The 19,957-nt window shown below is 54.8% G+C and overlaps 7 pseudogenes; all 7 read left to right on the forward strand.

Annotated features, from left to right (window-relative positions):
- Window positions 1–777: 777 nt before the first annotated feature.
- LOC138382214 (small nucleolar RNA SNORD116) lies at window positions 778–851 on the forward strand (annotated as a pseudogene).
- Window positions 852–3,932: 3,081 nt separating this feature from the next.
- On the forward strand, window positions 3,933–4,006 carry LOC138382215 (small nucleolar RNA SNORD116; annotated as a pseudogene).
- A 3,083-nt stretch (window positions 4,007–7,089) lies between these two features.
- LOC138382216 (small nucleolar RNA SNORD116) lies at window positions 7,090–7,163 on the forward strand (annotated as a pseudogene).
- Window positions 7,164–10,245: 3,082 nt separating this feature from the next.
- LOC138382217 (small nucleolar RNA SNORD116) lies at window positions 10,246–10,319 on the forward strand (annotated as a pseudogene).
- Window positions 10,320–13,402: 3,083 nt separating this feature from the next.
- LOC138382218 (small nucleolar RNA SNORD116) lies at window positions 13,403–13,476 on the forward strand (annotated as a pseudogene).
- Window positions 13,477–16,560: 3,084 nt separating this feature from the next.
- On the forward strand, window positions 16,561–16,634 carry LOC138382219 (small nucleolar RNA SNORD116; annotated as a pseudogene).
- Window positions 16,635–19,718: 3,084 nt separating this feature from the next.
- LOC138382220 (small nucleolar RNA SNORD116) lies at window positions 19,719–19,792 on the forward strand (annotated as a pseudogene).
- Window positions 19,793–19,957: the final 165 nt, after the last annotated feature.

Consider the following 19,957-nt stretch of genomic DNA (forward strand, 5'->3'; position numbering starts at 1 on the left):
AGGCAATGACCGAATTCTGGTCAGATCGTCGTGGGAGGGTTTGGAGCGATTTCCGTGACTTCTTTAAGTAATGAAGAAATTCCTAGCAAGTGCCAAGAATGACTTGGCACAAAGAGTGTGAGGCATTGACGACGTGAGGAGCCATCATGGGCTTCTGTCTCCTTGACGTTAGGGCGGCACATTTAGCTCAGCGTTGAGCAAGGTCAGACACGTCTGAGACGGATGATGAAATTAGTACGCTGCACGCACAGAGTCATAGTGGTGGGAACACAGGCAGCCCTGTCTTGCGGTCATCATGCCCCAGCCACACATGGTAAGCACCAGGGACCGGGCCCCTTAGCTTTACTCATGCCAGTTTGGAAAAGGAAGACACATGGTCTCCGCGTGCCCACAGATATAATCTCCCCCCACAGGACGCAGTGAAGTTTGATGTGGGCTTCGAAGGGATGAATTTCTCTCCTCCCCGGTGTGGCGAGGTGAAGGAAGAGTATAGGGAGCAGTTCTGGCCGCCCTCATCCCCAAGGTCCAGTGTGAATTCTCTCCTACGGTAAGGATCTTGTCCCGGGATCAGTGCCACACCCCGTGGGGAGGGGATCGTGACTCTGCCTGGAGGCGGGGCCCACACCTTGCTAGCCAGCCGTGGGGCCGGTCATTGCTTGTGGTGCCGGTCTCGCTGGTGGAAGAGTGTGGGTTGGCGAGCCCCAGGGTGACAGGAGAGCCCAGTGCTCAGTGTCTGTCCCGGATCTGGGGCTCAAGGTCCCTTTCGTACGCGTGCCTGGATCGATGATGTCTAAAAAAAATGGAAACTTTTGAAATCTGAACAAAATGAGTGAGGACTCGAGCTGAGGTCCAGCACGGGGATCGCCACGCCAGTAGGTGAAGGGAGCTGAGTTAGTAGAGCTTGGGGTGAGGAAAGGCCTGTGACGTCTGGAAATGTGAAAGGCTGAAGTACCGTGGAAGCAGTGGAGTTGGGCGATCGTGTGAGCACACCCTGTTGGTGGCTGGCGGGGTACCGTGGAAACCCTCTGAGGGCGTGGCCGGTGGCTTCCTTATCCCGTCCTCACCAACCCTGGGGAACTAAATGGCCGTTAGAGATACCCCTGTGAAGCCACTAGGCCTCCCCCTGGGCCCCTCTCCCCTCTGGTTGGCTGAGCCGGCCAGAGCAGCTGATGGGCCATCTCTGTTCTGTCCGGAGGGCAAAGGTATGAGCCGCTTGCAGGGCTGGGCCGCCATTTTATTTTTCTGTTCACTGTTGTTACGTGAAAGCACTGCCTGGGAGTTGAAAAACAGACACCCAGTATGGAACCTTAGAGGTCTATTTCGTTACCCATTGGACTGGCCGTCCGTTCCCGCGGTACGGCAGCCTCGGCCCTTGTGGGTTTTCCCGTGAACCGGGCAGGGCCTTTTGAGTCCATGGCGGTCCCCCATTCCAGGCCCTGCCGTGTCCGTCCTTTGTGAAAGCGGCGGGACTATATCTTTGAAATGCTGGACTTTTAAGCTGGATGGAATCGGCCACCCTCCTGGGTCCTCAGCGGGTTTCCACGGTCTGTGAAGTGATGAGGAATGGTGTTGCAGTGGAGGTGCTAGGGAGCCTTTGGGTCATGGCTTTGAGGACAATGTCAATGTATGACATGCTCAGCAGCGATGTGAGCACGAGGGTTCTGGTCTTGCATGTATGTGGCCAGACAGGCGTGGAACGTGAAATCCTATAAGTGCTTGCAAGGAGATGTTCCATTTGGGGAATTTTGTTGCCCCTGTACTCTGCAGATTGGGTGAGATATCATTCCGGGGACGTTGACCGGCGGACTGAGGAAGTGCTGGCCTGGACACCTGCACTGGCTCCCTTCTGTGGGCGGGACCAACGGAAAACACTCCCCAGGTAACTTACATCCAGTTTTCAGTGGATTCAGTTTTGTGGGCTATGCTAATTCTGTTACAGGGGCTGTGGCCGCGCCTGCACTGGGTCCATTCACATGTTTGTCGGGGCTGGAAGAATCTCCCCAGTGAGGATGGCTTTTTTGAGGACACTGACGTGCTCACAATCTCAAGGTGTTGTGAGTTTGCGCCTGTCAATGTTTTTTTTTGTTTTTTGACAGGAACCGTTCCCGGTAGATTCTTCACAGGCGCTGTCAACCGGGTCGCTCGGGGGGCACCCGTTTTTTTTCTTTATTAGTTTGTTTTTCCTGGGAACAGAGCAAAGGAATTCACTTCCACTGAGCTATCCTTCTCCATAGGGGTAGGCCTGGGCTCTTCAGGCAACCATGGATCAGAAAACATTTGCAAACACGTGAAAATCCTTCAGTCCATCCATCGGTAGATTCACTCGCTGGATGGATGATTCGATGGATCCATGGAACATTCGTGGATGCATTGATGCTTTCACCTGTACCGATCACGTTCTGCCTCTGCACTGTGGTCCCTTACGCCTAAACCACAGGCTCTACCATACAGGCCCACAGCGTATCCATCGTTGGGGGCGCGCTCCGTGATCAGACGACGACCAGCCGACACGCGGGTGGTGGTTCTGTGCCGAGGTGATGGGCAGCCAGGCGATTTTCCCTTAGGCGCTCGAGCTCCCGTAGGCGTCCGTGTCCTCAGGGGATCCTGGAACCCCTGCGGCTCATATTAAAAGTGCGATTGTACCTTGGAATGCCCGATTCCAATACATCCTGCATCCAACCTCTTCACACCACAGATGATCGCGTTTCAAATTCTTGGATGGTAACGTCGACGTTAGGTCCACAGTCCCATACCCTCAGTGAGTTCGCACCGTGTATCAAGGGATAGGAGAACGATATCCGGAGAGATGTCGAGGGCAGAGTGCTGAGAGTGCGTGCAGAGGGGAGATTTCGGAGAAGTTCTGTCCGGGGCTCCCCGATCACAGAAGGGAACGTGATTCTTCTTAGCAGAGACGTGGTCTCTGGACTTTCTCATATGAACTGGTACACCTAACTGGTCGAGCCACGTCTCCCAGGAAGCCTCTTTTCTTTGTATTTGTATTTTCATTTTTCCCCGGGGTGCCTGAGTTTCCCGGTTCTTTGCAATTTTGGTGTCACCGAATGCCCTGGCGGGAGCTCAGTGGTGAACCCAGGCGGTATGGCTTTGTCGTCTGTATGGGCTGACTGACGTGGAAGGAGGAAAACCCTGGCCTCCTGAGGCAATGACCGAATTCTGGTCAGATCGTCGTGGGAGGGTTTGGAGCGATTTCCGTGACTTCTTTAAGTAATGAAGAAATTCCTAGCAAGTGCCAAGAATGACTTGGCACAAAGAGTGTGAGGCATTGACGACGTGAGGAGCCATCATGGGCTTCTGTCTCCTTGACGTTAGGGCGGCACATTTAGCTCAGCGTTGAGCAAGGTCAGACACGTCTGAGACGGATGATGAAATTAGTACGCTGCACGCACAGAGTCATAGTGGTGGGAACACAGGCAGCCCTGTCTTGCGGTCATCATGCCCCAGCCACACATGGTAAGCACCAGGGACCGGGCCCCTTAGCTTTACTCATGCCAGTTTGGAAAAGGAAGACACGTGGTCTCCGCGTGCCCACAGATATAATCTCCCCCCACAGGACGCAGTGAAGTTTGATGTGGGCTTCGAAGGGATGAATTTCTCTCCTCCCCGGTGTGGCGAGGTGAAGGAAGAGTATAGGGAGCAGTTCTGGCCGCCCTCATCCCCAAGGTCCAGTGTGAATTCTCTCCTACGGTAAGGATCTTGTCCCGGGATCAGTGCCACACCCCGTGGGGAGGGGATCGTGACTCTGCCTGGAGGCGGGGCCCACACCTTGCTAGCCAGCCGTGGGGCCGGTCATTGCTTGTGGTGCCGGTCTCGCTGGTGGAAGAGTGTGGGTTGGCGAGCCCCAGGGTGACAGGAGAGCCCAGTGCTCAGTGTCTGTCCCGGATCTGGGGCTCAAGGTCCCTTTCGTACGCGTGCCTGGATCGATGATGTCTAAAAAAAATGGAAACTTTTGAAATCTGAACAAAATGAGTGAGGACTCGAGCTGAGGTCCAGCACGGGGATCGCCACGCCAGTAGGCTGAAGGGAGCTGAGTTAGTAGAGCTTGGGGTGAGGAAAGGCCTGTGACGTCTGGAAATGTGAAAGGCTGAAGTACCGTGGAAGCAGTGGAGTTGGGCGACCGTGTGAGCACACCCTGGTGGTGGCTTGCGGGGTACCGTGGAAACCCTCTGAGGGCGTGGCCGGTGGCTTCCTTACCCCGTCCTCACCAGACCCTGGGGAACTAAATGGCCGTTAGCGATACCCCTGTGAAGCCACTAGGCCTCCCCCTGGGCCCCTCTCCCCTCTGGTTGGCTGAGCCGGCCAGAGCAGCTGATGGGCCATCTCTGTTCTGTCCGGAGGGCAAAGGTATGAGCCGCTTGCAGGGCTGGGCCGCCATTTTATTTTTCTGTTCACTGTTGTTACGTGAAAGCACTGCCTGGGAGTTGAAAAACAGACACCCAGTAGGGAACCTTAGCGGTCTCTTTCGTTACCCATTGGACTGGCCGTCCGTTCCCGCGGTACGGCAGCCTCGGCCCTTGTGGGTTTTCCCGTGAACCGGGCAGGGCCTTTTGAGTCCATGGCGGTCCCCCATTCCAGGCCCTGCCGTGTCCGTCCTTTGTGAAAGCGGCGGGACTATATCTTTGAAATGCTGGACTTTTAAGCTGGATGGAATCGGCCACCCTCCTGGGTCCTCAGCGGGTTTCCACGGTCTGTGAAGTGATGAGGAATGGTGTTGCAGTGGAGGTGCTAGGGAGCCTTTGGGTCATGGCTTTGAGGACAATGTCAATGTATGACATGCTCAGCAGCGATGTGAGCACGAGGGTTCTGGTCTTGCATGTATGTGGCCAGACAGGCGTGGAACGTGAAATCCTATAAGTGCTTGCAAGGAGATGTTCCATTTGGGGAATTTTGTTGCCCCTGTACTCTGCAGATTGGGTGAGATATCATTCCGGGGACGTTGACCGGCGGACTGAGGAAGTGCTGGCCTGGACACCTGCACTGGCTCCCTTCTGTGGGCGGGACCAACGGAAAACACTCCCCAGGTAACTTACATCCAGTTTTCAGTGGATTCAGTTTTGTGGGCTATGATAATTCTGTTACAGGGGCTGTGGCCGCGCCTGCACTGGGTCCATTCACATGTTTGTCGGGGCTGGAAGAATCTCCCCAGTGAGGATGGCTTTTTTGAGGACACTGACGTGCTCACAATCTCAAGGTGTTGTGAGTTTGCGCCTGTCAATGTTTTTTTTTGTTTTTTGACAGGAACCGTTCCCGGTAGATTCTTCACAGGCGCTGTCAACCGGGTCGCTCGGGGGGCACCCGTTTTTTTTCTTTATTAGTTTGTTTTTCCTGGGAACAGAGCAAAGGAATTCACTTCCACTGAGCTATCCTTCTCCATAGGGGTAGGCCTGGGCTCTTCAGGCAACCATGGATCAGAAAACATTTGCAAACACGTGAAAATCCTTCAGTCCATCCATCGGTAGATTCACTCGCTGGATGGATGATTCGATGGATCCATCGAACATTTGTGGATGCATTGATGCTTTCACCTGTACCGATCACGTTCTGCCTCTGCACTGTGGTCCCTTACGCCTAAACCACAGGCTCTACCATACAGGCCCACAGCGTATCCATCGTTGGGGGCGCGCTCCGTGATCAGACGACGACCAGCCGACACGCGGGTGGTGGTTCTGTGCCGAGGTGATGGGCAGCCAGGCGATTTTCCCTTAGGCGCTCGAGCTCCCGTAGGCGTCCGTGTCCTCAGGGGATCCTGGAACCCCTGCGGCTCATATTAAAAGTGCGATTGTACCTTGGAATGCCCGATTCCAATACATCCTGCATCCAACCTCTTCACACCACAGATGATCGCGTTTCAAATTCTTGGATGGTAACGTCGACGTTAGGTCCACAGTCCCATACCCTCAGTGAGTTCGCACCGTGTATCAAGGGATAGGAGAACGATATCCGGAGAGATGTCGAGGGCAGAGTGCTGAGAGTGCGTGCAGAGGGGAGATTTCGGAGAAGTTCTGTCCGGGGCTCCCCGATCACAGAAGGGAACGTGATTCTTCTTAGCAGAGACGTGGTCTCTGGACTTTCTCATATGCACTGGTACACCTAACTGGTCGAGCCACGTCTCCCAGGAAGCCTCTTTTCTTTGTATTTGTATTTTCATTTTTCCCCGGGGTGCCTGAGTTTCCCGGTTCTTTGCAATTTTGGTGTCACCGAATGCCCTGGCGGGAGCTCAGTGGTGAACCCAGGCGGTATGGCTTTGTCGTCTGTATGGGCTGACTGACGTGGAAGGAGGAAAACCCTGGCCTCCTGAGGCAATGACCGAATTCTGGTCAGATCGTCGTGGGAGGGTTTGGAGCGATTTCCGTGACTTCTTTAAGTAATGAAGAAATTCCTAGCAAGTGCCAAGAATGACTTGGCACAAAGAGTGTGAGGCATTGACGACGTGAGGAGCCATCATGGGCTTCTGTCTCCTTGACGTTAGGGCGGCACATTTAGCTCAGCGTTGAGCAAGGTCAGACACGTCTGAGACGGATGATGAAATTAGTACGCTGCACGCACAGAGTCATAGTGGTGGGAACACAGGCAGCCCTGTCTTGCGGTCATCATGCCCCAGCCACACATGGTAAGCACCAGGGACCGGGCCCCTTAGCTTTACTCATGCCAGTTTGGAAAAGGAAGACACATGGTCTCCGCGTGCCCACAGATATAATCTCCCCCCACAGGACGCAGTGAAGTTTGATGTGGGCTTCGAAGGGATGAATTTCTCTCCTCCCCGGTGTGGCGAGGTGAAGGAAGAGTATAGGGAGCAGTTCTGGCCGCCCTCATCCCCAAGGTCCAGTGTGAATTCTCTCCTACGGTAAGGATCTTGTCCCGGGATCAGTGCCACACCCCGTGGGGAGGGGATCGTGACTCTGCCTGGAGGCGGGGCCCACACCTTGCTAGCCAGCCGTGGGGCCGGTCATTGCTTGTGGTGCCGGTCTCGCTGGTGGAAGAGTGTGGGTTGGCGAGCCCCAGGGTGACAGGAGAGCCCAGTGCTCAGTGTCTGTCCCGGATCTGGGGCTCAAGGTCCCTTTCGTACGCGTGCCTGGATCGATGATGTCTAAAAAAAATGGAAACTTTTGAAATCTGAACAAAATGAGTGAGGACTCGAGCTGAGGTCCAGCACGGGGATCGCCACGCCAGTAGGTGAAGGGAGCTGAGTTAGTAGAGCTTGGGGTGAGGAAAGGCCTGTGACGTCTGGAAATGTGAAAGGCTGAAGTACCGTGGAAGCAGTGGAGTTGGGCGATCGTGTGAGCACACCCTGTTGGTGGCTGGCGGGGTACCGTGGAAACCCTCTGAGGGCGTGGCCGGTGGCTTCCTTATCCCGTCCTCACCAACCCTGGGGAACTAAATGGCCGTTAGAGATACCCCTGTGAAGCCACTAGGCCTCCCCCTGGGCCCCTCTCCCCTCTGGTTGGCTGAGCCGGCCAGAGCAGCTGATGGGCCATCTCTGTTCTGTCCGGAGGGCAAAGGTATGAGCCGCTTGCAGGGCTGGGCCGCCATTTTATTTTTCTGTTCACTGTTGTTACGTGAAAGCACTGCCTGGGAGTTGAAAAACAGACACCCAGTATGGAACCTTAGAGGTCTATTTCGTTACCCATTGGACTGGCCGTCCGTTCCCGCGGTACGGCAGCCTCGGCCCTTGTGGGTTTTCCCATGAACCGGGCAGGGCCTTTTGAGTCCATGGCGGTCCCCCATTCCAGGCCCTGCCGTGTCCGTCCTTTGTGAAAGCGGCGGGACTATATCTTTGAAATGCTGGACTTTTAAGCTGGATGGAATCGGCCACCCTCCTGGGTCCTCAGCGGGTTTCCACGGTCTGTGAAGTGATGAGGAATGGTGTTGCAGTGGAGGTGCTAGGGAGCCTTTGGGTCATGGCTTTGAGGACAATGTCAATGTATGACATGCTCAGCAGCGATGTGAGCACGAGGGTTCTGGTCTTGCATGTATGTGGCCAGACAGGCGTGGAACGTGAAATCCTATAAGTGCTTGCAAGGAGATGTTCCATTTGGGGAATTTTGTTGCCCCTGTACTCTGCAGATTGGGTGAGATATCATTCCGGGGACGTTGACCGGCGGACTGAGGAAGTGCTGGCCTGGACACCTGCACTGGCTCCCTTCTGTGGGCGGGACCAACGGAAAACACTCCCCAGGTAACTTACATCCAGTTTTCAGTGGATTCAGTTTTGTGGGCTATGCTAATTCTGTTACAGGGGCTGTGGCCGCGCCTGCACTGGGTCCATTCACATGTTTGTCGGGGCTGGAAGAATCTCCCCAGTGAGGATGGCTTTTTTGAGGACACTGACGTGCTCACAATCTCAAGGTGTTGTGAGTTTGCGCCTGTCAATGTTTTTTTTTGTTTTTTGACACGGAACCGTTCCCGGTAGATTCTTCACAGGCGCTGTCAACCGGGTCGCTCGGGGGGCACCCGTTTTTTTTCTTTATTAGTTTGTTTTTCCTGGGAACAGAGCAAAGGAATTCACTTCCACTGAGCTATCCTTCTCCATAGGGGTAGGCCTGGGCTCTTCAGGCAACCATGGATCAGAAAACATTTGCAAACACGTGAAAATCCTTCAGTCCATCCATCGGTAGATTCACTCGCTGGATGGATGATTCGATGGATCCATGGAACATTCGTGGATGCATTGATGCTTTCACCTGTACCGATCACGTTCTGCCTCTGCACTGTGGTCCCTTACGCCTAAACCACAGGCTCTACCATACAGGCCCACAGCGTATCCATCGTTGGGGGCGCGCTCCGTGATCAGACGACGACCAGCCGACACGCGGGTGGTGGTTCTGTGCCGAGGTGATGGGCAGCCAGGCGATTTTCCCTTAGGCGCTCGAGCTCCCGTAGGCGTCCGTGTCCTCAGGGGATCCTGGAACCCCTGCGGCTCATATTAAAAGTGCGATTGTACCTTGGAATGCCCGATTCCAATACATCCTGCATCCAACCTCTTCACACCACAGATGATCGCGTTTCAAATTCTTGGATGGTAACGTCGACGTTAGGTCCACAGTCCCATACCCTCAGTGAGTTCGCACCGTGTATCAAGGGATAGGAGAACGATATCCGGAGAGATGTCGAGGGCAGAGTGCTGAGAGTGCGTGCAGAGGGGAGATTTCGGAGAAGTTCTGTCCGGGGCTCCCCGATCACAGAAGGGAACGTGATTCTTCTTAGCAGAGACGTGGTCTCTGGACTTTCTCATATGAACTGGTACACCTAACTGGTCGAGCCACGTCTCCCAGGAAGCCTCTTTTCTTTGTATTTGTATTTTCATTTTTCCCCGGGGTGCCTGAGTTTCCCGGTTCTTTGCAATTTTGGTGTCACCGAATGCCCTGGCGGGAGCTCAGTGGTGAACCCAGGCGGTATGGCTTTGTCGTCTGTATGGGCTGACTGACGTGGAAGGAGGAAAACCCTGGCCTCCTGAGGCAATGACCGAATTCTGGTCAGATCGTCGTGGGAGGGTTTGGAGCGATTTCCGTGACTTCTTTAAGTAATGAAGAAATTCCTAGCAAGTGCCAAGAATGACTTGGCACAAAGAGTGTGAGGCATTGACGACGTGAGGAGCCATCATGGGCTTCTGTCTCCTTGACGTTAGGGCGGCACATTTAGCTCAGCGTTGAGCAAGGTCAGACACGTCTGAGACGGATGATGAAATTAGTACGCTGCACGCACAGAGTCATAGTGGTGGGAACACAGGCAGCCCTGTCTTGCGGTCATCATGCCCCAGCCACACATGGTAAGCACCAGGGACCGGGCCCCTTAGCTTTACTCATGCCAGTTTGGAAAAGGAAGACACATGGTCTCCGCGTGCCCACAGATATAATCTCCCCCCACAGGACGCAGTGAAGTTTGATGTGGGCTTCGAAGGGATGAATTTCTCTCCTCCCCGGTGTGGCGAGGTGAAGGAAGAGTATAGGGAGCAGTTCTGGCCGCCCTCATCCCCAAGGTCCAGTGTGAATTCTCTCCTACGGTAAGGATCTTGTCCCGGGATCAGTGCCACACCCCGTGGGGAGGGGATCGTGACTCTGCCTGGAGGCGGGGCCCACACCTTGCTAGCCAGCCGTGGGGCCGGTCATTGCTTGTGGTGCCGGTCTCGCTGGTGGAAGAGTGTGGGTTGGCGAGCCCCAGGGTGACAGGAGAGCCCAGTGCTCAGTGTCTGTCCCGGATCTGGGGCTCAAGGTCCCTTTCGTACGCGTGCCTGGATCGATGATGTCTAAAAAAAATGGAAACTTTTGAAATCTGAACAAAATGAGTGAGGACTCGAGCTGAGGTCCAGCACGGGGATCGCCACGCCAGTAGGCTGAAGGGAGCTGAGTTAGTAGAGCTTGGGGTGAGGAAAGGCCTGTGACGTCTGGAAATGTGAAAGGCTGAAGTACCGTGGAAGCAGTGGAGTTGGGCGACCGTGTGAGCACACCCTGTTGGTGGCTTGCGGGGTACCGTGGAAACCCTCTGAGGGCGTGGCCGGTGGCTTCCTTACCCCGTCCTCACCAGACCCTGGGGAACTAAATGGCCGTTAGAGATACCCCTGTGAAGCCACTAGGCCTCCCCCTGGGCCCCTCTCCCCTCTGGTTGGCTGAGCCGGCCAGAGCAGCTGATGGGCCATCTCTGTTCTGTCCGGAGGGCAAAGGTATGAGCCGCTTGCAGGGCTGGGCCGCCATTTTATTTTTCTGTTCACTGTTGTTACGTGAAAGCACTGCCTGGGAGTTGAAAAACAGACACCCAGTAGGGAACCTTAGCGGTCTCTTTCGTTACCCATTGGACTGGCCGTCCGTTCCCGCGGTACGGCAGCCTCGGCCCTTGTGGGTTTTCCCGTGAACCGGGCAGGGCCTTTTGAGTCCATGGCGGTCCCCCATTCCAGGCCCTGCCGTGTCCGTCCTTTGTGAAAGCGGCGGGACTATATCTTTGAAATGCTGGACTTTTAAGCTGGATGGAATCGGCCACCCTCCTGGGTCCTCAGCGGGTTTCCACGGTCTGTGAAGTGATGAGGAATGGTGTTGCAGTGGAGGTGCTAGGGAGCCTTTGGGTCATGGCTTTGAGGACAATGTCAATGTATGACATGCTCAGCAGCGATGTGAGCACGAGGGTTCTGGTCTTGCATGTATGTGGCCAGACAGGCGTGGAACGTGAAATCCTATAAGTGCTTGCAAGGAGATGTTCCATTTGGGGAATTTTGTTGCCCCTGTACTCTGCAGATTGGGTGAGATATCATTCCGGGGACGTTGACCGGCGGACTGAGGAAGTGCTGGCCTGGACACCTGCACTGGCTCCCTTCTGTGGGCGGGACCAACGGAAAACACTCCCCAGGTAACTTACATCCAGTTTTCAGTGGATTCAGTTTTGTGGGCTATGATAATTCTGTTACAGGGGCTGTGGCCGCGCCTGCACTGGGTCCATTCACATGTTTGTCGGGGCTGGAAGAATCTCCCCAGTGAGGATGGCTTTTTTGAGGACACTGACGTGCTCACAATCTCAAGGTGTTGTGAGTTTGCGCCTGTCAATGTTTTTTTTTGTTTTTTGACAGGAACCGTTCCCGGTAGATTCTTCACAGGCGCTGTCAACCGGGTCGCTCGGGGGGCACCCGTTTTTTTTCTTTATTAGTTTGTTTTTCCTGGGAACAGAGCAAAGGAATTCACTTCCACTGAGCTATCCTTCTCCATAGGGGTAGGCCTGGGCTCTTCAGGCAACCATGGATCAGAAAACATTTGCAAACACGTGAAAATCCTTCAGTCCATCCATCGGTAGATTCACTCGCTGGATGGATGATTCGATGGATCCATCGAACATTTGTGGATGCATTGATGCTTTCACCTGTACCGATCACGTTCTGCCTCTGCACTGTGGTCCCTTACGCCTAAACCACAGGCTCTACCATACAGGCCCACAGCGTATCCATCGTTGGGGGCGCGCTCCGTGATCAGACGACGACCAGCCGACACGCGGGTGGTGGTTCTGTGCCGAGGTGATGGGCAGCCAGGCGATTTTCCCTTAGGCGCTCGAGCTCCCGTAGGCGTCCGTGTCCTCAGGGGATCCTGGAACCCCTGCGGCTCATATTAAAAGTGCGATTGTACCTTGGAATGCCCGATTCCAATACATCCTGCATCCAACCTCTTCACACCACAGATGATCGCGTTTCAAATTCTTGGATGGTAACGTCGACGTTAGGTCCACAGTCCCATACCCTCAGTGAGTTCGCACCGTGTATCAAGGGATAGGAGAACGATATCCGGAGAGATGTCGAGGGCAGAGTGCTGAGAGTGCGTGCAGAGGGGAGATTTCGGAGAAGTTCTGTCCGGGGCTCCCCGATCACAGAAGGGAACGTGATTCTTCTTAGCAGAGACGTGGTCTCTGGACTTTCTCATATGCACTGGTACACCTAACTGGTCGAGCCACGTCTCCCAGGAAGCCTCTTTTCTTTGTATTTGTATTTTCATTTTTCCCCGGGGTGCCTGAGTTTCCCGGTTCTTTGCAATTTTGGTGTCACCGAATGCCCTGGCGGGAGCTCAGTGGTGAACCCAGGCGGTATGGCTTTGTCGTCTGTATGGGCTGACTGACGTGGAAGGAGGAAAACCCTGGCCTCCTGAGGCAATGACCGAATTCTGGTCAGATCGTCGTGGGAGGGTTTGGAGCGATTTCCGTGACTTCTTTAAGTAATGAAGAAATTCCTAGCAAGTGCCAAGAATGACTTGGCACAAAGAGTGTGAGGCATTGACGACGTGAGGAGCCATCATGGGCTTCTGTCTCCTTGACGTTAGGGCGGCACATTTAGCTCAGCGTTGAGCAAGGTCAGACACGTCTGAGACGGATGATGAAATTAGTACGCTGCACGCACAGAGTCATAGTGGTGGGAACACAGGCAGCCCTGTCTTGCGGTCATCATGCCCCAGCCACACATGGTAAGCACCAGGGACCGGGCCCCTTAGCTTTACTCATGCCAGTTTGGAAAAGGAAGACACATGGTCTCCGCGTGCCCACAGATATAATCTCCCCCCACAGGACGCAGTGAAGTTTGATGTGGGCTTCGAAGGGATGAATTTCTCTCCTCCCCGGTGTGGCGAGGTGAAGGAAGAGTATAGGGAGCAGTTCTGGCCGCCCTCATCCCCAAGGTCCAGTGTGAATTCTCTCCTACGGTAAGGATCTTGTCCCGGGATCAGTGCCACACCCCGTGGGGAGGGGATCGTGACTCTGCCTGGAGGCGGGGCCCACACCTTGCTAGCCAGCCGTGGGGCCGGTCATTGCTTGTGGTGCCGGTCTCGCTGGTGGAAGAGTGTGGGTTGGCGAGCCCCAGGGTGACAGGAGAGCCCAGTGCTCAGTGTCTGTCCCGGATCTGGGGCTCAAGGTCCCTTTCGTACGCGTGCCTGGATCGATGATGTCTAAAAAAAATGGAAACTTTTGAAATCTGAACAAAATGAGTGAGGACTCGAGCTGAGGTCCAGCACGGGGATCGCCACGCCAGTAGGCTGAAGGGAGCTGAGTTAGTAGAGCTTGGGGTGAGGAAAGGCCTGTGACGTCTGGAAATGTGAAAGGCTGAAGTACCGTGGAAGCAGTGGAGTTGGGCGACCGTGTGAGCACACCCTGTTGGTGGCTTGCGGGGTACCGTGGAAACCCTCTGAGGGCGTGGCCGGTGGCTTCCTTACCCCGTCCTCACCAGACCCTGGGGAACTAAATGGCCGTTAGAGATACCCCTGTGAAGCCACTAGGCCTCCCCCTGGGCCCCTCTCCCCTCTGGTTGGCTGAGCCGGCCAGAGCAGCTGATGGGCCATCTCTGTTCTGTCCGGAGGGCAAAGGTATGAGCCGCTTGCAGGGCTGGGCCGCCATTTTATTTTTCTGTTCACTGTTGTTACGTGAAAGCACTGCCTGGGAGTTGAAAAACAGACACCCAGTAGGGAACCTTAGCGGTCTCTTTCGTTACCCATTGGACTGGCCGTCCGTTCCCGCGGTACGGCAGCCTCGGCCCTTGTGGGTTTTCCCGTGAACCGGGCAGGGCCTTTTGAGTCCATGGCGGTCCCCCATTCCAGGCCCTGCCGTGTCCGTCCTTTGTGAAAGCGGCGGGACTATATCTTTGAAATGCTGGACTTTTAAGCTGGATGGAATCGGCCACCCTCCTGGGTCCTCAGCGGGTTTCCACGGTCTGTGAAGTGATGAGGAATGGTGTTGCAGTGGAGGTGCTAGGGAGCCTTTGGGTCATGGCTTTGAGGACAATGTCAATGTATGACATGCTCAGCAGCGATGTGAGCACGAGGGTTCTGGTCTTGCATGTATGTGGCCAGACAGGCGTGGAACGTGAAATCCTATAAGTGCTTGCAAGGAGATGTTCCATTTGGGGAATTTTGTTGCCCCTGTACTCTGCAGATTGGGTGAGATATCATTCCGGGGACGTTGACCGGCGGACTGAGGAAGTGCTGGCCTGGACACCTGCACTGGCTCCCTTCTGTGGGCGGGACCAACGGAAAACACTCCCCAGGTAACTTACATCCAGTTTTCAGTGGATTCAGTTTTGTGGGCTATGCTAATTCTGTTACAGGGGCTGTGGCCGCGCCTGCACTGGGTCCATTCACATGTTTGTCGGGGCTGGAAGAATCTCCCCAGTGAGGATGGCTTTTTTGAGGACACTGACGTGCTCACAATCTCAAGGTGTTGTGAGTTTGCGCCTGTCAATGTTTTTTTTTGTTTTTTGACACGGAACCGTTCCCGGTAGATTCTTCACAGGCGCTGTCAACCGGGTCGCTCGGGGGGCACCCGTTTTTTTTCTTTATTAGTTTGTTTTTCCTGGGAACAGAGCAAAGGAATTCACTTCCACTGAGCTATCCTTCTCCATAGGGGTAGGCCTGGGCTCTTCAGGCAACCATGGATCAGAAAACATTTGCAAACACGTGAAAATCCTTCAGTCCATCCATCGGTAGATTCACTCGCTGGATGGATGATTCGATGGATCCATCGAACATTCGTGGATGCATTGACGCTTTCACCTGTACCGATCACGTTCTGCCTCTGCACTGTGGTCCCTTACGCCTAAACCACAGGCTCTACCATACAGGCCCACAGCGTATCCATCGTTGGGGGCGCGCTCCGTGATCAGACGACGACCAGCCGACACGCGGGTGGTGGTTCTGTGCCGAGGTGATGGGCAGCCAGGCGATTTTCCCTTAGGCGCTCGAGCTCCCGTAGGCGTCCGTGTCCTCAGGGGATCCTGGAACCCCTGCGGCTCATATTAAAAGTGCGCTTGTACCTTGGAATGCCCGATTCCAATACATCCTGCATCCAACCTCTTCACACCACAGATGATCGCGTTTCAAATTCTTGGATGGTAACGTCGACGTTAGGTCCACAGTCCCATACCCTCAGTGAGTTCGCACCGTGTATCAAGGGATAGGAGAACGATATCCGGAGAGATGTCGAGGGCAGAGTGCTGAGAGTGCGTGCAGAGGGGAGATTTCGGAGAAGTTCTGTCCGGGGCTCCCCGATCACAGAAGGGAACGTGATTCTTCTTAGCAGAGACGTGGTCTCTGGACTTTCTCATATGAACTGGTACACCTAACTGGTCGAGCCACGTCTCCCAGGAAGCCTCTTTTCTTTGTATTTGTATTTTCATTTTTCCCCGGGGTGCCTGAGTTTCCCGGTTCTTTGCAATTTTGGTGTCACCGAATGCCCTGGCGGGAGCTCAGTGGTGAACCCAGGCGGTATGGCTTTGTCGTCTGTATGGGCTGACTGACGTGGAAGGAGGAAAACCCTGGCCTCCTGAGGCAATGACCGAATTCTGGTCAGATCGTCGTGGGAGGGTTTGGAGCGATTTCCGTGACTTCTTTAAGTAATGAAGAAATTCCTAGCAAGTGCCAAGAATGACTTGGCACAAAGAGTGTGAGGCATTGACGACGTGAGGAGCCATCATGGGCTTCTGTCTCCTTGACGTTAGGGCGGCACATTTAGCTCAGCGTTGAGCAAGGTCAGACACGTCTGAGACGGATGATGAAATTAGTACGCTGCACGCACAGAGTCATAGTGGTGGGAACACAGGCAGCCCTGTCTTGCGGTCATCATGCCCCAGCCACACATGGTAAGCACCAGGGACCGGGCCCCTTAGCTTTACTCATGCCAGTTTGGAAAAGGAAGACACATGGTCTCCGCGTGCCCACAGATATAATCTCCCCCCACAGGACGCAGTGAAGTTTGATGTGGGCTTCGAAGGGATGAATTTCTCTCCTCCCCGGTGTGGCGAGGTGAAGGAAGAGTATAGGGAGCAGTTCTGGCCGCCCTCATCCCCAAGGTCCAGTGTGAATTCTCTCCTACGGTAAGGATCTTGTCCCGGGATCAGTGCCACACCCCGTGGGGAGGGGATCGTGACTCTGCCTGGAGGCGGGGCCCACACCTTGCTAGCCAGCCGTGGGGCCGGTCATTGCTTGTGGTGCCGGTCTCGCTGGTGGAAGAGTGTGGGTTGGCGAGCCCCAGGGTGACAGGAGAGCCCAGTGCTCAGTGTCTGTCCCGGATCTGGGGCTCAAGGTCCCTTTCGTACGCGTGCCTGGATCGATGATGTCTAAAAAAAATGGAAACTTTTGAAATCTGAACAAAATGAGTGAGGACTCGAGCTGAGGTCCAGCACGGGGATCGCCACGCCAGTAGGCTGAAGGGAGCTGAGTTAGTAGAGCTTGGGGTGAGGAAAGGCCTGTGACGTCTGGAAATGTGAAAGGCTGAAGTACCGTGGAAGCAGTGGAGTTGGGCGACCGTGTGAGCACACCCTGGTGGTGGCTTGCGGGGTACCGTGGAAACCCTCTGAGGGCGTGGCCGGTGGCTTCCTTACCCCGTCCTCACCAGACCCTGGGGAACTAAATGGCCGTTAGAGATACCCCTGTGAAGCCACTAGGCCTCCCCCTGGGCCCCTCTCCCCTCTGGTTGGCTGAGCCGGCCAGAGCAGCTGATGGGCCATCTCTGTTCTGTCCGGAGGGCAAAGGTATGAGCCGCTTGCAGGGCTGGGCCGCCATTTTATTTTTCTGTTCACTGTTGTTACGTGAAAGCACTGCCTGGGAGTTGAAAAACAGACACCCAGTAGGGAACCTTAGCGGTCTCTTTCGTTACCCATTGGACTGGCCGTCCGTTCCCGCGGTACGGCAGCCTCGGCCCTTGTGGGTTTTCCCGTGAACCGGGCAGGGCCTTTTGAGTCCATGGCGGTCCCCCATTCCAGGCCCTGCCGTGTCCGTCCTTTGTGAAAGCGGCGGGACTATATCTTTGAAATGCTGGACTTTTAAGCTGGATGGAATCGGCCACCCTCCTGGGTCCTCAGCGGGTTTCCACGGTCTGTGAAGTGATGAGGAATGGTGTTGCAGTGGAGGTGCTAGGGAGCCTTTGGGTCATGGCTTTGAGGACAATGTCAATGTATGACATGCTCAGCAGCGATGTGAGCACGAGGGTTCTGGTCTTGCATGTATGTGGCCAGACAGGCGTGGAACGTGAAATCCTATAAGTGCTTGCAAGGAGATGTTCCATTTGGGGAATTTTGTTGCCCCTGTACTCTGCAGATTGGGTGAGATATCATTCCGGGGACGTTGACCGGCGGACTGAGGAAGTGCTGGCCTGGACACCTGCACTGGCTCCCTTCTGTGGGCGGGACCAACGGAAAACACTCCCCAGGTAACTTACATCCAGTTTTCAGTGGATTCAGTTTTGTGGGCTATGCTAATTCTGTTACAGGGGCTGTGGCCGCGCCTGCACTGGGTCCATTCACATGTTTGTCGGGGCTGGAAGAATCTCCCCAGTGAGGATGGCTTTTTTGAGGACACTGACGTGCTCACAATCTCAAGGTGTTGTGAGTTTGCGCCTGTCAATGTTTTTTTTTGTTTTTTGACACGGAACCGTTCCCGGTAGATTCTTCACAGGCGCTGTCAACCGGGTCGCTCGGGGGGCACCCGTTTTTTTTCTTTATTAGTTTGTTTTTCCTGGGAACAGAGCAAAGGAATTCACTTCCACTGAGCTATCCTTCTCCATAGGGGTAGGCCTGGGCTCTTCAGGCAACCATGGATCAGAAAACATTTGCAAACACGTGAAAATCCTTCAGTCCATCCATCGGTAGATTCACTCGCTGGATGGATGATTCGATGGATCCATCGAACATTCGTGGATGCATTGACGCTTTCACCTGTACCGATCACGTTCTGCCTCTGCACTGTGGTCCCTTACGCCTAAACCACAGGCTCTACCATACAGGCCCACAGCGTATCCATCGTTGGGGGCGCGCTCCGTGATCAGACGACGACCAGCCGACACGCGGGTGGTGGTTCTGTGCCGAGGTGATGGGCAGCCAGGCGATTTTCCCTTAGGCGCTCGAGCTCCCGTAGGCGTCCGTGTCCTCAGGGGATCCTGGAACCCCTGCGGCTCATATTAAAAGTGCGCTTGTACCTTGGAATGCCCGATTCCAATACATCCTGCATCCAACCTCTTCACACCACAGATGATCGCGTTTCAAATTCTTGGATGGTAACGTCGACGTTAGGTCCACAGTCCCATACCCTCAGTGAGTTCGCACCGTGTATCAAGGGATAGGAGAACGATATCCGGAGAGATGTCGAGGGCAGAGTGCTGAGAGTGCGTGCAGAGGGGAGATTTCGGAGAAGTTCTGTCCGGGGCTCCCCGATCACAGAAGGGAACGTGATTCTTCTTAGCAGAGACGTGGTCTCTGGACTTTCTCATATGAACTGGTACACCTAACTGGTCGAGCCACGTCTCCCAGGAAGCCTCTTTTCTTTGTATTTGTATTTTCATTTTTCCCCGGGGTGCCTGAGTTTCCCGGTTCTTTGCAATTTTGGTGTCACCGAATGCCCTGGCGGGAGCTCAGTGGTGAACCCAGGCGGTATGGCTTTGTCGTCTGTATGGGCTGACTGACGTGGAAGGAGGAAAACCCTGGCCTCCTGAGGCAATGACCGAATTCTGGTCAGATCGTCGTGGGAGGGTTTGGAGCGATTTCCGTGACTTCTTTAAGTAATGAAGAAATTCCTAGCAAGTGCCAAGAATGACTTGGCACAAAGAGTGTGAGGCATTGACGACGTGAGGAGCCATCATGGGCTTCTGTCTCCTTGACGTTAGGGCGGCACATTTAGCTCAGCGTTGAGCAAGGTCAGACACGTCTGAGACGGATGATGAAATTAGTACGCTGCACGCACAGAGTCATAGTGGTGGGAACACAGGCAGCCCTGTCTTGCGGTCATCATGCCCCAGCCACACATGGTAAGCACCAGGGACCGGGCCCCTTAGCTTTACTCATGCCAGTTTGGAAAAGGAAGACACATGGTCTCCGCGTGCCCACAGATATAATCTCCCCCCACAGGACGCAGTGAAGTTTGATGTGGGCTTCGAAGGGATGAATTTCTCTCCTCCCCGGTGTGGCGAGGTGAAGGAAGAGTATAGGGAGCAGTTCTGGCCGCCCTCATCCCCAAGGTCCAGTGTGAATTCTCTCCTACGGTAAGGATCTTGTCCCGGGATCAGTGCCACACCCCGTGGGGAGGGGATCGTGACTCTGCCTGGAGGCGGGGCCCACACCTTGCTAGCCAGCCGTGGGGCCGGTCATTGCTTGTGGTGCCGGTCTCGCTGGTGGAAGAGTGTGGGTTGGCGAGCCCCAGGGTGACAGGAGAGCCCAGTGCTCAGTGTCTGTCCCGGATCTGGGGCTCAAGGTCCCTTTCGTACGCGTGCCTGGATCGATGATGTCTAAAAAAAATGGAAACTTTTGAAATCTGAACAAAATGAGTGAGGACTCGAGCTGAGGTCCAGCACGGGGATCGCCACGCCAGTAGGCTGAAGGGAGCTGAGTTAGTAGAGCTTGGGGTGAGGAAAGGCCTGTGACGTCTGGAAATGTGAAAGGCTGAAGTACCGTGGAAGCAGTGGAGTTGGGCGACCGTGTGAGCACACCCTGGTGGTGGCTGGCGGGGTACCG

The sequence above is a fragment of the Eulemur rufifrons genome, chromosome 3 (assembly GCF_041146395.1).
Source record: "Eulemur rufifrons isolate Redbay chromosome 3, OSU_ERuf_1, whole genome shotgun sequence".
Lineage (NCBI taxonomy): Eukaryota > Metazoa > Chordata > Mammalia > Primates > Lemuridae > Eulemur > Eulemur rufifrons.